This window comes from Oncorhynchus mykiss, chromosome 2, assembly GCF_013265735.2.
Source record: "Oncorhynchus mykiss isolate Arlee chromosome 2, USDA_OmykA_1.1, whole genome shotgun sequence".
Taxonomy (NCBI): domain Eukaryota; kingdom Metazoa; phylum Chordata; class Actinopteri; order Salmoniformes; family Salmonidae; genus Oncorhynchus; species Oncorhynchus mykiss.
The window spans coordinates 74404530-74422646 of record NC_048566.1 but is presented as its reverse complement, the minus strand read 5'-3'; the positions used below and the strand labels follow the sequence as shown (position 1 = coordinate 74422646).

At 41.4% G+C, this 18117-nt stretch overlaps 1 protein-coding gene across 1 annotated transcript in view; it reads left to right on the top strand.

Annotated features, from left to right (window-relative positions):
- The window catches only part of LOC110501892 (FERM domain-containing protein 4A), a 191986-nt gene that overhangs the window by 10576 nt on the left and 163293 nt on the right, over positions 1 to 18117 (top strand). The gene's annotated exons all lie outside the window — the stretch shown is intronic.

The window sequence follows — 18117 nt, the reverse complement described above, 5'->3', positions numbered from 1 at the left end:
AGTGTGTGTGGGTTCGTCTGTGGTTTGCGTGTGTTTGTCTGTGGTGTGTGTGAGACGCACGGGTGCGATTCTGTGTGTGTGTGCTTGTGAAAATATTCACCCCCTTGGCATTTTTCCTATTCTGTTGCCAACAACCTGGAATTAAAATTGATTTTTTTGGGGGGGGGGCTTGTATCATTAGATTTACACAACATGCCTACCACTTTGAAGATGCAAAATATTTTTTATTGTGAATCAAACAAGAAATACGACAAAAAAAATGAAAACTTGAGCGTGCATAACTATCCCCCCCTTCTCTATAAGCTTGGCACATCTAGCCACTGGGATTGTTGCCCATTCTTCAAGGCATGTTTTAATAATGGATTTAATGGTGCTCTGTGTAAAATACTACTTTAGTACTTAAGTATCAAAAGTAAATGTAATTGCTAAAATATACTTACGTATCAAAAGTTAAAGTAAAGATATGAATAATTAAAAAATCCTTATATTAAGCAAACCAGACGTCACAATACTCTTGTTTTTTTAATTTATGGATAGCCAGGGGCACACTCCAACACTCAGACATAGTTTACAAATAAAGCATGTGTGTTCAGTGAGTCTGCCAGATCAGAGGCAGTAGGGATGACCAGGGATGTTCTCTGTTTAGTGAGTCCTCCAGATCAGAGGCAGTAGGGATGACCAGGGATGTTCTCTGTTTAGTGAGTCTGCCAGATCAGAGGCAGTAGGGATGACCAGGGATGTTCTCTGTTCAGTGAGTCCTCCAGATCAGAGGCAGTAGGGATGACCAGGGATGTTCTCTGTTTAGTGAGTCCTCCAGATCAGAGGCAGTAGAGATGACCATGGATGTTCTCTGTTTAGTGAGTCCTCCAGATCAGAGGCAGTAGGGATGATCAGGGAGGTTCTCTTGATAAGTGTGTGAATTGGACCATTTTCTGTCCTGCCTAGCATTTGAAATGTAACAAGTACTTTTGGATGTCAGGGAACATGTATGGGGTAAAAAGTACATTATTTGGGGGGGAATTTAGTGAAGTAAAAGTTGTCAAAAAAAGAAATAGTAAATATGGTACATACAGTATACCCCAAAAAACTACTCCACTTTCAGAGTGGAGCAGTACAGTGTACTTCACTATCAGCATATTCTCTCTCTCAGAGACAGAGATGAGGCCTACCCACACACGTGATAAGACAGATAAGAGTGCTTCAGCTTGATTATCATAGCAAACACGGTCTAACTGTCTATTGTAGTAATTTCTGTTCCTCCCCCTACCACCCATTTACTAATCCACAGAGAGACAAAGAGACAGAGATTACTTCTAATGCTGTAACTTCCTCTAATGGGAGATAGAGTACACTTAACCAGACCAAATTACTCATAGCCCTACTGCTCTGTCTAATTAAAACACTCCATTACCCATATTACTCTGGGGGCTATTGCTCCTTCCTCCCAAAGTGTGCACTTGTTCACTTCACTTCCTTCAATGATTTGAAAGGAAATGACTGGTGTAAGAAACATTTAGCAAACTCCCACTAACACATGCCTCTAGCAATTCTATACTTTCATTTTGTAGGAAGTAGGCCTAGTGAACGAGTGAACACTGCAGGAGAAAGGAAATATCATTGGGATGAGAACACCCATGATGCTAGCTACAGATTGTACACTAGAATAATGTAATATAACTAAAGATTTTACAGGGTTTTATTGCATGTTGTGCGTTTGAATTTAGAAAATGCTCCATTATTAAAATGTTTTGCTCCATGAAGTAATCCAACAATGTGTACGCCGGCATCTTGTCTATTTCAAATTTGTGTACACATTGTTGAATTACTTATGGAGCAAAAAATGTATTGATAGCCAATGATGATGTGGTGCCAAGACAGTGTGGTGCCAAGACATCAACCTCTCACTTAACATCAGCAAGACAAAGGATGTAATCGTGGACTACAGGAAACGGAGGGCTGAGCACGCCCCATCCACTTTGATGTGGCTGTAGTGGAGAGGATCGAGAGCTTCAAGTTCCTCTGTGTCCACATCCGTAAGGAATTAACATGGTCCACACTCACCAACACAGTTGTGAAGAATGCACAACAATGCCTCTTCCCCTTCAGGGGCCCTCAGATCCTCAAAAGGTTCTAATGCTGCACCATTGAGTGCATCTTGACCGGCTGCATCACCGTTTGGTATGGTAACTGCTTGGCATCCGACCATAAGGTGCTGCAGAGGGCGGTGCGGCCCAGTATATCTCTGGGGCCAAGCTCCCTGCCATCCAGGACCTCTATACCAGGCAGTGTCAGAGGAAGGCCAGGAAAATGTTCAGACTCCAGCCACCCAAGACGTAGACTATTCACTCTGCTACTGCAAAGCAAGCAGTACCAGAGTTCCAAGTCTGACACCAAAAGGCTCCTGAGAAGCTTCTACCCACAATCCATAAAGCTTCTGACTATTTGCATTGGCCCTTTTTTTGCACTGACTCTCTTGCACTGACTCACTTGACTCTACGCACACACTCACACATACTTACACTGACACTCCAACACACACACACACTACATACACTCACACACACAAAACACACATGCATATTGATGCCACACACACACATTAATTGGAATGAAACAGAATCTGTATTCAGTTCATTACAATTTTAGTCACCTTATCTGCAGAAACCACACAACCGGGAAATAACAGTCTGGCTTCCACAGCAGTTATAGACTATAGAATGGTTAGTTGTTTTTAAAATGCATCGCCTTTCAGAGAGCTTTAATTCTCCCGTCATATACAAAGACAAAAGGATATTAGCACTGTTGATATGGTATATACATTTTTATGTTTGATTCATTTCTTTTGTGATATTTATTATAGCATGAGACTGGGGGTTAGGAAAATGATAACACCATACGCTACTGGAAATACATTTCACAGGATTACACATCAATATGAACTTTAGCTTACAGGAGAGACTTAAATAAATACAATTCATTAAATTAAGGTCCAAAGTTGGATAAGGCAGGATGAGACAGAATAGAGGGGAAAGAGGGGAAATACACTGCTTCCAGGAAGAAGCCAAGGCAGCAGCTAATGGGGATCCATAATAAATACAATACAAGTCAATGAGGGGAATGAAATAGGATGATTACATTTATTATCATTATGGAAGACTGTGATTAGATTCTCTACATTTACATTCCAATCAGAGCAGAGGGACTGTTACCACGGTAATAACAGCAGTAACACAGTTACTCATAATCATATTTATTAAATACATTCAAAATTCTCATTCAATTGAACCTTGTTATTTGTAGATAGATGGTGAATAAACTAGATGGCCAACAATAAAACTAACCAGAAATGTTTTCTCTAGGTCTGATGTTGTACCTTACAACATACACTGATCATACAAAACATTAAAGACACCTGCTCTTTGCATGACATAGACTGACCAGGCGAATCTATGTGAAAGCTATGATCCCCTATTGATGTCACTTGTTAAATCCACTACAATCAGTGTAACCACTTCAATTGATTCATTTTACCAGGTAAGTTGACTGAGAACACACTATCATTTACAGCAACGACCTAGTAGATGCCAGGCACACTGGTTTTTGAAAAACTGCAACGCTGGTGGGTTTTTCACACTCAACAGTTTCCCGTGTGTATCAAGTATGGTCCACCACACAAAGGACAGCCAACAATTGTGGGAAGCATACGAATCAACATAGGCCAGCACCCCTGTGGAACGATGTTGATACCTTGATGAGTCCATGCCCCAACAAATTGAGGTTGTTCTGAGGGGCAGTACTAGGAAGGTGTTCCTAATGTTTGGTATGCTCAGTGTAGTTTACAGATATAGCATGGAACACAAGCGTGTTGAAACCCAGGTCTGTATATGGGAGAACATGAATGTTCGGACATCTCAGATGGCTTCTTCCTCACATCCTCACAATTTAAGCTGTTTTACATGCTGCATAGCAGTAGGGGGCAGTGTCTGTTTATGTCTGTGAGAGGCTATTGGATTATACACTAGTGTGTTGTGTGTGTGTGTGTGTGTGTGTGTGTGTGTGTGTGTGTGTGTGTGTGTGTGTGTGTGTGTGTGTGTGTGTGTGTGTGTGTGTGTGTGTGTGTGTGTGTGTGTGTGTGTGTGTGTGTGTGTGTGTGTGTGTGTGTGAGAGCATCAGTGGAGAAATGGGTCATGATAACATAGGTAACATTAAACACTGCATATCAGTATGCCAATGCCCTGCATGTGGCATCATGACTGTCATATGCCATACTGACAGATGATGATGATTACGAACCTATAGTTTGAAATACGAACACTGAATGGTTTGAGCCATATAGACACTCGGCTACGTGGTTACTGGGTTCACTCACACAAACACACACGTTTGTTTTACTATCCTTGTGGGAACCAAACAATTCATTCACATTCATAATCCTATTTCCCCTTACCTCTAACCCTAACACTTACACTAACCTTAACCCTAACCTTAATCCCAAACCCCTAACCATAATTCTAACCCTAACCTCTAAACCTAAAATAGCTGTTTTCCTTGTGGTGAAATGTCCCCACATAATTTTTCTTATTTTACTATCTTTGTGAGGACTTTGTGTCTCCACAAGGATAGTAAAACCAAGAACAAACACACACACAGACACACAGGCACACAGACACACACACACACAGCAGATGCAAAGCACGGTGTGTCGCCTGCAGAGGCCGGGGGTTGCCCCTGACAACTGTTGCTAGGAGACCGAGCCAGAGGGACTTCATAGAGGAGCACACTGGTTCTCCCTCTCTCTCCCTCTCTCTCTCTCACTCTCTCTCTCACACACTCTCACTCTATCCTTGCTCTGTCTCTCTCCTCTCTCTTTCTCTCTTCCTCTCTCTCTCTTTCTGCAGTATAGAGAAAGACAGTTTTCTCTCAGAGCAGTAGTTTGGTTGAGAAGGTTGAAGGGCTTTTCCTTCATGTACCTCCAACACCACAGGGTAGTTTAGGAGACTTCAGTGTGTGTGTGTGTGTGTGTGTGTGTGTGTGTGTGTGTGTGTGTGTGTGTGTGTGTGTGTGTGTGTGTGTTGTGTGTGTGTGTGTGTGTGTGTGTGTGTGTGTGTGTGTGCGTGTGTGCGTGCGTGTGTGTGTGTGTGCGTGCGTGTGTGTGTGTGTGTGCAAGTATGTGTGAGTGCGTGTGAGTGTGTGTGTGTAAGGGATTGCTGGTTAATGAACTTTAGATTAAATGTCAAAGCCAGTCCCTATGGCTGACAACTGCCCTGCTCTCTCAAACATGGCCTGGGAGTCGGTTAACTCCTGACACATAGCTCTGGTAGTCTTCAAATATCAGGCAGCAAGGTACTCATCACATGTGCATGGTTCACCAAGGCATGTGTGCTGCATAGACAAGCATGCAAACCAAAAGGACCAGTGAGAGATTGTGTGTTTGTGTTTAATTCCTACTCATTTATAGATCTATCAATTTAATCTAGTTCATCTCCCCTCTCCAACATGACCCCGGTGTTTGTATAATGTCTGATGATTAATGTTGTTATTTGATTTAGTCAGTAATTAACCAGTAGAGTCTGGCTTACTGTTGTAATTCCTCAGATACATTCTGCTCAGGTCTGTCAATATTCCTACTCTTGGAAAAACCCTTTGGTGGCGGGGGCTTCGCCCTGCCGGCGTCTCGGGGAGGGTGGGGGCGAGAGCACCCACTGATGGGCGGCCATTCACATTGTCTTCGTATTGTATTGTTGCTGTTTTAATAAATAAATACAAATATTCACTTTGCACGCTAGTCCTTTGACTCTGCCAACACATTCTTCCTCTGGGATGTGTGGAGGGACGAACCAGGTTATTGCTCATAATGACTGTGATTGTGGTGCTACCAGAAATAGCCCTGCTACAAGGTTTTGGCTTTGGACTGCTGGTATCTAGAGCTTGTAAGCAATATGATATTGAACCTTTCTCGGCAGTCGATATGGTGGTGTAATGCTAGCTAACGGACTTCTGGTCATGGGAATATCAACTAATGGTACAGTATATTAAGTAGAAATTGATAGATATAAATTGTTAGTGCTTTGAAATGGGGGGAAACATCTATACAGCACCTTATTTCTGACGATATTATATTGATTTAATGTATCGATTCCCTTTCTTTTTGATAGATAGTTGACAGAAGCTAGTGCTAGTTGGCTGTACCTGTGCCAAGTGGGGTCATTTCTAAGTGGGGTCACTTAGAAATGTCCTTGTTTTTGAAAGAAAAGCACATTTATTGTCCATTAAAATAACATCAAATTGATCAGAAATACAGTGTAGACATTGTTAATGTTGTTAATGACTATTGTAGCTAGAAACGTCTGATTGTTTATGGAATATCTATATAGGCGTCAGGAGGCCCATTATCAGCAACCATCACTCCTGTGTTCCAATGGCACAATGGCACACATCTAATCCAGGTTTATAATTTTAAAAGGATAATTGATCATTAGAAAACCTTTTTGCAGTTATGTTAGCACAGCTGAAAACTGTTATGCTGATTAAAGAAGCAATACAACTGTCCTTCTGTAGACTAGTTGAGTATCTGGAGCATCAGCATTTGTGGGTTCAATTACAGGCTCAAAATGGCTGGAAACAAAGACTTTCTTCCGAAACTTGTCAGTCTATTATTGTTCTAAGAAATTGAGGCTATTCCATGCAAGAAATTGCTGAGAAACTGATTATCTTGTACAATGCTGTGTACTACTCCCTTCACAGAACAACGCAAACGGGCTCTAACCAGAATAGAAAGCGGAGTGGAAGGCCCCAGTGCACAACTGAGCAAGAGGACACAGAACAGAACAATCTTATGTACAAGACACAATTTAATCTGAGAGACACTCTCTTCTACTTTGAGCCATTTAAGGCTTTCAAAGAGGGAATGGTCAAGATGTGTAAGTGCTGGAAGTTTAAGAATAATCCTGACTAATTTGTTCTGATGTCTGCAATTTATTTTTTATTAACTTGGGGGCACTATTGTACCAGGAAGAGCACGCATAGTCAAAGTGGCACTGAACAAGAGACCCTGCCAATGCCCCCATTGCATTCTTATCCAGATATTTGGAGGTTCTTGCCAGAAACCTAATTTTATGGTTCACTTTGGAGATAACGTTTTGCGCCATACTCTCCCCTGTCAGATGGTTATGTAGCACACATCCAAGATAATTAACATCATATTTTGCTGTAACTACTATGTCACCTACTATCACCTTAAAATCAGGAGATTTCCTCAGTTTAATGTTGGACCCGAACAAGATGGACTGTTTTGAAGTGACTGCTTATTGTCATATAGCCATTTACTGACTTCCAGAAGTTCAGCACTGAGGGCTTTCTCAACCACATGTTTGTATTTTGGGGAAACCAGCAGTGCAGAATCATCTGCATAAAGAAAAAGGTCACCTGTAAAGGCAGATTTAAGATCATTTAAATACAACAGAAAGAAAATTGGACCCAGCACATTTCCTTGGTTCAAGATTTTGGGTTTAGACCGGGTCCCATCCACATCCACCATCTGTTTTCTTCCTTGCAGATAAGAGCTAACCCATTTTACTGCTAAGTTGTTAAAGCCCATGGCTCTTAGTTTGATTAACAGAATGTCATGATCCACTGTATCAAGCGCCTTTTGGAGATCTAACATAAACATACCACGACATTTCACTCTGTCTACTCCCTTCCTTATGCGGTGAGTTAGATATAGTAGGCAAGTGTCGGTGGAATGGGATTTCCTAAAGCCAGATTGGAGCTCATATAATAGGGAATGTAAGGAAATATATAACAGACACACACACACACACACTTCATATCTCTCAAGTCGTAGCTATTCACCCGCGTTAACAGAGAAGCTATATGAGCAAGCAGCTGTTCTGTGTGGTGGGAGATTGAGTTAGCTGTAAAAGTGTGACAAAGTCACATATTGACTTACTGGGTCGCTCCCTTCAGACCACTGCCATGAACAATGATTCAACCGATGAACATTGAATGTGACGTTATCTCTCTATCATTCAATTCATTTAAATGTCACAAGCCATGTGGAAAGTGTAGTTACATTTGCCAAAGGAAATGGTAATAAGAATGACTAACTCTAGCAGCACTCTCTCTTTCCACATGTGCTGTTCACTGTCCTATCCCTGTTCAGGTGAGTCTCTGTCCAATCCCCCCACACTCATACATGCTCACACTTGCAAGTATCTGAACATGCGCACAAGCAATTTATTTTATTTGATGTTTTTACATAAAAAAGTAACCTGGTTTGGTTGTTTTACACATTGGAAGGTCCAAGCATTCCATTTGAATAGCTCATAGTGATGGGTTGTTTGCGAACGTTGGGAACCAAATCGTATCTGTGACAGGGCCGTTCATTTGGCTCCCAAATTTGTGTACTGCAACTACAGCTTTTTAGCTCCAGAAACGATTATCTGTAGGTAAGTCATAAAAACATTCTCTGAAGATAATTCCTCACTGCAGGAACAGTAGGTTGTGAGGAAAGAGCCTTATTCTCATCCTAGCTCGATTTGACAGTGTGTACAATAAAAAACTGTCATGTTTGTTTACACGCAATCTAATTTCATCAGGTAAACATTTTTTTGAACTCGTATTTCACGACCTGACATAATGGTCGGCAACCATTTAGGCTTTACATTACATGTTGCTACTTTTCATGATTTTTCATCAATTGTTAATTGTTAAGCACTACTGAACAAAGAGTCATTTGGGAGTTATTTTTGGTGAACAGAGCCAAAATGTCCAGCTCACTGAAACGACTCAGAAGGCCCATTAATAATAGCCTAATGCATGAATGTCAAGTCTTAACAAGTCTCCCATTGATCACATCTGTTAGAAAATATCAATCACAAGCTGGAGACATCGTTTAGAAAGGAGAATCACTTAAACATTTATTTCCCTTCTGTGATGTCTTCTAATTGATAATTGCTGCTATTAATTCCTGTGCTTTCTGCAGCTTGTTTAGCAGCAGCTAACAGGCGTACGCCATTAGCATGTCTTCTGTAGAGTGTAATTGCAGTCTTTAATTGAAACACAGAAAATTACACGTTTACTATGTCTGTCTGTGCTGTGGATTTTACACAATTTTGCTTGTGTAAACACATGCACACACAGTCTGGTGTTTTATTACAGACATAAAGCCATTGTAGATCAGTGTAGGGCACTTGGTAAAGTTTAAGCCATTGGTTTCCAGGGGAAAGGAGGAGAGAACAGGAGACAGAAACAGGTAGGGTATAGGGTGTATACAGGCATGGTTTAAGGTGAAGGGTGTATAGAGGATGTTTTATGGAATGATGACATGTGTATGATGACTGTCACGACTTCCTCCGAAGTCGGTCCCTCTCCTTGTTCGGGCGGCGTTCGGCGGCCTTCTAGCCATTCGGCGTTCGGCGGCCTTCCGATCCACTTTTCATTTTCCATTTGTTTTGTCTTTGTCTTACACGCCTGGTTTCAATCCCCCAATTACTTGTTCATTATTTAACCCTCTGTTCCCCCATGTTTGTTTGTGAGTAATTGTTTATTGTATTGCGGTCTGTATTTGTGGTATTTCTACGACGTGTATTGTGATATATTTGTGTAAAATTGCTTTCATTACTCATATCTGCTGTCCTGCACCTGACTCATCTCACCAGCTACACACAGACGCTTTACATTGACACACGGTTGCAGGGCTGGGGTCAATTAGAATTGAAGGCAATCAATTCAGGAAGTGATTTTAATAAAACATTCAAAAATATAAAACATTTGATATAAATAGCTTCTACTCCTCAATTTTGAATTGTTATTAAAGCAGCAATATGTAACTTTTTGGGCAACTCGACCACATTCACAAAGAAATTAGAGTTGTAGATGTGTCATTCTCATTGAAAGCAAATCTAAGAAGTGGTAGATCTGTTCTATGTGCGCTGTTTCTATACTAACCCAGGCTTAAGTTTCATTTTTGCATCTTTTACTTTCAGTTTTGTACACCAGCTTCAAACAAGCTGAAAATACAATATTTTTGGTTATTAAAAATATATTTCTGTCACGATCGTCTGAATGAATGGACAAAGGCGCAGCGTACTTAAATAGGACCCCCAATCAGAGACAACAATAGACAGCTGCCTCTGATTGGGAACCATACCAGGCCAACAAAGGTCAGGGCGTGACAATTTCACAGCAGTTTAGCTGGTGCAACGATTCTCTACACTTAAAAACTGGGTGTTTTGAGCCTTGAATGCTGATTGGCTGACAGCCGTGGTATATCAGACCGTATAACACAGGTATGACCATACATGTATTTTTACCGCTCTAATTACATTGGTAACGAGTTTATAATAGCGATAAGGGAACTCGGGGGTTTGTGGTTTGTGGTATATGGCCAACTCCGTGTTGCGTCGCACATTAAGAACAGCCCTTACTCGTTGGCCATGTACCACACTCCCTCGTGCCTTATTGCTTAAATATGCCATGACATTGTTGAATACTTGTTTCTGATTGGCTTGAAGGGCATTCTAGAACATGCATTATTTCCCTATAATGCACAGTATATTTGCACGGTAGAATTAAATGGCTGTAGTTCATTCTTACATGTTCTATGTTTGAGCTGCTTTTAAAAGCAAAAGACGAATTGAAAACATTATTGGATTTGTTGAATTCGATTTTCATAATGGCAAGATAGGACTGATAGTTTGGTTAGCTAAACTAGCAAGTCTGTTTGTTTGGTTACCACGGCAACCAATGTTGCTATCTAGTAAACTTGCCAGCTGCTTCAGTGGATGTTGAACACATTTCTACAGATAAATGAACACATTTCTACAGATAAATGAACACATTTCTACAGATAAATGAACACATTTCTACAGATAAATGAACACATTTCTACAGATAAATGAACACATTTCTACAGATAAATGAACACATTTCTAGCGGCAAATGTGTTAAATTATAGCCAGAGTATAAAATAGGTCATCAACTTGGGGCTTTATGTGCGTAGAAGGTTCGATCCGCTATCGTGTCGTGGAACAAACCTTCCATGTTGTTCATTATTTTCCATAGAATGCATAGTCCCTCGTTGATAATCCCTTAATGCCCATTCTAGAATGCCCTTCCAGCCAAAGTACTCAACAACGCTGTTGTATGAAGGTCATTTATCGTTACTCACTGTGTATTTATTATCACCTTTATTATTACGTGTTTTACTTTTCTATTTCTCTTTTTTCTATATCTCTGCATTGTTGGTAAGGGCCCGAAAGTAAGCATATCACTGTTAGTCTACACCTGTTGATTTAAGACCATGTGATGAATAACATTTGATTTCATATACAGTATACTCTAACAATCTCATGAATAGAAATAACGTGATAATGCGATTGCATTGACTGGAAGGAACATTTCACCTTTGTTCTCGAACGTTTTCTCAGTAAACACAAGCATCACTGGCGTACCGGACACCCCCGCAGCCCCCACAAGGTGGAGGGGCCCACGAGCTTTGGGTGCCCATGCGTCATTGATGTCCATCATTTTGACAGTAACCCTTCCAAAAATGATTCATAAACCTTTTTAATTTCCATATGTACTTGGATGCTGAGTGTTTGTTTCTTGTGTTTCAGGAATGTGACAGAAAAAGTGACTTAAAGAAATTAAGAAATAACTGATTGAAAGGTTAAGGCGATATCAGTGACTAAATGCAGTGGTCAAGGCCACAAAGGTGCCAGTGCAGTGAGTGGAGCTTACTCAAGTGCTCAAAAGCCCATATCAGACCAAGAGCCTAATGCTTCTTAGGTAGTTCTTTATGAGTTTTAGTTTAGCAAACGTTCTCTCCACAGAAGCGACATTAACAAGGAATGGTAAAAACAGCTTGATTACCGTAGCAACATCATGGAAACTGCAGGGAGTGGTGCTTCAAATACAACATTTCTGCAACATCTTTAATTGACCCTCTCATTCTCCTTAATTGCTGGACTCAAAACATTACCCAAAGAGATTACTACTCAATTTGCTCATTGGGCAGAGATTTTTTTTTTTATCTGTTTTACAGGTAATTTCCTGCTATTCAACCAATTTATAAACAAATTTTAAACTGAAATATCACATTTACACAAGTATTCAAACCCTTTACTCAGTACTTTGTTGAAGCACCTTTGGCAGCGATTACAGCATCGAGTCTTCTTGGGTATGACGCTACAAGCTTGACACACCTGTATTTGGGGAGTTTCTCCAATTATTCTCTGCAGATCCTCTCAAGCTCTGTCAGGTTGGATGGAGAGCGTTGCTGCACAGCTATTTTCAGGTCTCTCCAGAGATGTTCAATCGGGTTCAAGTCCGGACTCTGGCTGGGCCACTCAAGAACATTCAGAGACCTGTCCCAAAGCGACATGTGCGTTATCTTGCTTGTGTGCTTAGGGTTGTCGGTGAACCTTTGCCCCAGTCTGAGGTCCTGAGCAGATGTGTGTGTGTGTGTGTGTGTGTGTGTGTGTGTGTGTGTGTGTGTGTGTGTGTGTGTGTGTGTGTGTGTGTGTGTGTGTGTGTGTGTGTGTGGGAATCACATAGTTGTGTGAATTGGCTTGTCTTTATGGGTGATTGTGTTGTGGGCCATATAATAATCATATGATGGAATAATGTGGTCAAATGAGCTTTTCCCCTTAAAAACCTTGTATTAACATTCATCCAGATCTAAATGGGTCTGCATAATGAATGATATGTTAATTAGCTTCATTAGAACGTTATTTACATATTCTAGAAATCTCCGTGTGTACGTTTGTAGACCAGTTACCATAGTTTGTAAGTGAGCAGCTAAATTCCTTTCTGTGGGAGTCACGCATGCACGTGCAAATGCGCAAATGGTGTACTACATCAAGACGTATGACACGTAACCCCTAGAAGTCAACCCAGTGATATCAGAGATGGTCCACAGATGATAGCAGTGCCCAATTAAAAACATTGGGAAGGGATTCAGGTGGAAATGTAGATTGAATGAGAGAAACATTTGATTGTAAAGATGTAGATTTACAGAGCAGGAGACTGAGCCATGGGGAGATAAATAAGAAACAATGAGATAGAGAAGATACAGAGAGGAAGAGAAGAGAGTGGGCAAGCGAGGGAAAGTGAGAGAAAGAGGGTGACACAGAGAGAGTGTTGGTAGAATGAATAGGGAATTGCGGTGAGAGAAGGAGAGAGTAGGAAAGTAGGAAGAGAGGGAACACAATCAGTCGATTATCTCGTCTCCATTATTCTTCCCTATTGGATTCCTTTCCAGAGGTCTGTATTTAACCCTAATTTACCTCTGGAGGACTGGAGAGACAAGATGAGTCCTCGACCGCTGTTGAACTGAGTTGTTGAGTTATTTACTGTTACGGTAAATGCTTAAAATATGAGGTTTAGAGATATGTTGGATAGATTTAGACTTGGTTTCACATTGGTTTTATATTGGAGTTATACTTAAGATATACTTTTGTAATTGGTATTGGTGAAGTTGAGATGAGTATTCCAGTTGTGTTAGAGAGGCTTTCTAGGTATTGACCATCTCTGTGCGTTATTGGGCAGTGATGTCTGTGTCGTCCAGTCACAGTGGTAAATCGATAGTGTATCCGTGTTGCAGTAAATTGCCTGGTTGTTGGCACAAATCAATTACTGGTCCCACAGCCACCAGTGGTAATTTTAGGGATAGCAATTCAGACACTCTCACGTGCACACACACACACACACACACACACACACACACACACACACACACACCCCACACACACACACACACACACACACACACACACACACACACACACACACACACACACACACACCCCACACACACACACACACACACACACAAACACACACACACGCACACACACACACACACACACATCCACATTACTGTATTATGATGGCTTCATCACACTCATGGAAATGTAACATGAATAAAAATCCACCTTAACTCTACCTGGTTTACAGCTCTACATTAGTACTAATATCATATGCCTCTTCTATAGTGACCAAAGGTCCACATTTCCAGCATAAGTATAACTCCAACTAACATAATGTTAAATCCATAAAGCCATGAATGCCAGGGTGTAGGTCATTACTTTGAGGGTAATTTCAGATCACAACGTGTTATACATTTTTATCTAGACTGCTATAGCAAGGATATAATTTAACCTTGAATTAAATGGCACAGTGATACTAATGACCCACTGTGGTAATTCCATTGGTGGGGGTGGGTGTGTGTATGCGCTTGTGGGTGCTTGTGTGTGTGTGTGTGTGTGTGTGTGTGTGTGTGTGTGTGTGTGTGTGTGTGTGTAATTCCAGACGGTTTAATTGAATTCCTAGTGCTGTGAGTGTAACTAGGTCAGAGAGAATCCAGGCTAAAGACATCCTGCTAATTAATCTCCTTATACTCTCCAGTACTACGGGACTACCTCTCATCACTGTTGCATTTGAGCCAGAGCAGGTATTGAACCAGCAACAGTGTGGTTATACAACAAGCACGCTATTAAGATTAGCAGATTTCAAATTGGCAGAAACCTAAATAGTGTCCTAACTATTTACTAACTACTAAAATTTGCTTCTGTAATGGCACATTAGGACTGATCCTGTCTTTGAATCTTTAAATAAGATAGGAATGACAGGATGTTGTTCAATACTATGATTCAGAGATTTCCCAGATTCAGAGATTTTCTCTTCATGGTCTCAGTTGTTCCCTCGCTCTCTCATCGTTGAATGATGCTGTTGCCATGGTAACGCTGAGATGACGCTAGGAGCGCAGAGGCGAGGCTTCACCTTGTAGGTCCCCTCTACAGACACGGACAAGCATGCCAAGAGTGTGCAAAGCTGTCATCAAGGCAAAGGCTGGCTACTTTGAAGAATGTAAAATATAAAATATATTTAGATTTATTTAACACTGCTTTGGTTACTACATGATTCCATATGTGTTATTTCATAGTTTTGTCTTCACTATTATTGTACAATGTAAAAATTAGCAAAAAGAAAGAAAAGTCCTTGAATGAGTAGGTGTGTCCACGTTTTTGACTGGTACTGTATGTATATATATTTACATACACTGCATGACCAAAAGTACGTGGACACCTGCTTGTTGAACATCTCATTCCAAAATCATTCATATGGACTTTATGTCCCCCCCTTTGCTGCTATAATAGCCTCCACTCTTCTGGGAAGGCTTTCCACTAGACTTGCAATTAATCCCAAAGGTGTTCGATGGGGTTGAGGTCAGGGCTCTGTGCAGGCCAGTCAATATCTTCCAAACCATTCTCGAAAAAAAAACATATTTCAGTATGGAACTCGCTTTGTGCACGGAGGCATTATTATGCTGAAAGAGGAAAGGGCCTTCCTCAAGCAGTTGCCACAAAGTTAGAAGCACAGAATCGTCTAGAATGTCATTGTATGCTGTAGCGTTATGATTTCCCTTCAATGGAATTAATGCGCCAAGCCCAAACCATGAAAAACAGCCCCAGACCGTTATTCCTCCTCCACCAAACTTTACAGTTGGCACAGGTAGTGGGGCAGGTAGTGTTCTCCTAACCCAGATTTGTCTGTCAGACTGCCAGATGGGGAAGAGTGATTCATCACTCCAGGGAACGTGTTTCCACTGTTCCAAAGTCCAACGGCAGCGAGATTTACACCACTCCAGCCGATGCTTTTTTTTTTACCTTTATTTAACTAGGCAAGTCAGTTAAGAACACATTTTTATTTTCAATGACGGCCTAGGATCAGTGAACTGCCTGTTCAGGGGCAGAACGACAGATTTGTACCTTGTCAGCTCGGGGGTTTGAACTTGTAACCTTCCGGTTACTAGTCCAATGCTCTAACCACTAGGCTACCCTGCCATGGCATTGCGCATGGTTATCTTAGGCTTACTGAGCTTTTCAGTAAGGCCATTCTACTGCCAATGTTTATCTATGGAGATTGCATGGCTATGTACAACATTTTTACACCTGTCAGCAATGGGTTGTGCCTGAAAGAGCCAAATCCACTCATTTGAAGGGGTTTCCACGTACTTTTGCATATATAGTGTACATTATGGGGGGTCTTCCATTCAGTCGATCCCATAATACCTACAATTCCCACATATGCTACCTAGCTACTGAATAATAATAATAATAAAATATATATACAGTCATGTAAAAAAATAAGTGCATATTTGGACAGATAATCTTCCCTTCAACACCATTTTTTTTTACCCCTTTTTCATGGTATCCAATTGTTGTAGTATCTTGTCTCATTGCTACAACTCCCGTACGGCTCAGGAGAGACGAAGGTTGAATGTCATGCGTCCTCTGATACACAACCCAACCAGCCGTACAGCACGCATCCAACCCGGAAGCCAGCCGCACCAATGTGTCGGAGGCTACACCTGTGTGTGTAACCTGGCAACCTGGCAACCGCCACAGGAGTCGCTGGTGACAAGTCGCGATGAGACAAGGACAAGGAGATCCCTACTGACCAATCCCTCCCCAACCCAGACGACGCTAGGCCAATTGTGCATCGCCCCACAGACCTCCCGGTCACGGCCGGTTACGACAGAGCCTGGGCGCGAACCCAGGGACTCTGATGGCACTGCAGTACAGCGCCCTTAACCACTGCACCACCCGGGAGGCCCTTCAACACTATTGACAGATAAAGGTAACCTAATTTAACAAATGACACTGAAACATTATGCTTTGCAAAAATGTATTCAGAAAAAAAATCTACAGAAATACAATTCAATAGTGTGAAACAAATAAGCACACCCCTAGCTTCAATTGACCCCTTTGGCTGAAATAACTTCAGGCTGCCGTTTCTTATAACTGTTTATCAGTCTTTTACATCGACTGGGAGAATTCTTACTGTACTGCTTCAGCTGTGTCATGTTCGAGGGCTTTCTGCATGCACAGTCTGCTTCAAGTCCCTCCACAGCATTTCAACCGAACTGAGACCTGGGCTTTGACTTGGCTATTCCATAACCCTCCATTTCTTCTTTTTGAGCCATTCTGTTGTAGCTTTGCTTGTGTGTTTTGGATCACTGTCCTGTTGCAAGATCCATGTTCGGTTCAGCTTCAGCTTTTTGACAGATGGCCTTACATTCTCGTCAATCATTCTCTGGTGCAAAATGGAATTCATGGTTGACTCAATGATGGCAAGTTGGCCAGGCCGTGGGGCATCAAAGCAGCACCAAACCATATTGCCACCGCCTCCGTGCTTTACAGTTGGTGATGATGTTCTTCTGTTCAAAGGCAGTGTTTTGTTTTCGCCAAACAACTCCACCTTTGACAAATCTGTCCAGAGCACATTGTTCCAATACCCCTAAAATGTACACTGGTCTTTACCCAGGTATACGTCAGTCATGATATACGTCAGTCTTGATATTATATTTTGAGAGCAGAGGCTTCTTCCTTCCTGACCTCCCATGTAGGCCAAGTTTGTGCAGTCTCTTTCTGACAATTGACTCATGCACTTCAACATTGATTGTGGCAAGAGAGACCTGTAGATCCCTTGATGTTACCCTGGGGTTCTTAGAGACTTCTATGAGCATCTTTCAGTCACCTCTTGGGCTGAATTTGGTGGGATGACCTGTCCTAGGTAGATTGCCAGTGGTCTGGAATTTTCTCCATTTGTAGATGATCCGTCGAACAATGGAATTATGTACTTCAAATTGGTTGGAAATTGATTTGTAACCCCTCCCAGACTCATGTGCTTCAATAATCTTTTTCTGAGGGCCTCGGGTAGGTCTTTTGATCTTGGCACGATGTGTTGCCACACACCCATATGGTTAAGACCGAACAAGACCAAGTTTCTAATCTTTATGGAAGGCTGGACCCTCCCAAGTTACTCTATAATGATTGTCTAATCATTTGCACCTGTTTTGGTGCACCTGATTCTAATTTTAGCCATTTTATGTGATGTTAAGGTAGGGGTGTTCTCACTTTTCCGCATTAGGAAATTACTTTTTCAAAGTAAAACATGTTTTGTGTGATTTGTTAAATTGGCTTATCTTTATCAATGAATGTGGTTGGAATTTAGCTCAAATATCCATGTGTCCAAATGTGTCCACTTTCCAGGGAGTTTAGTTAGTTTTCACTGACTGTATAAACTGTATATATGATTATTTTCTTGTAA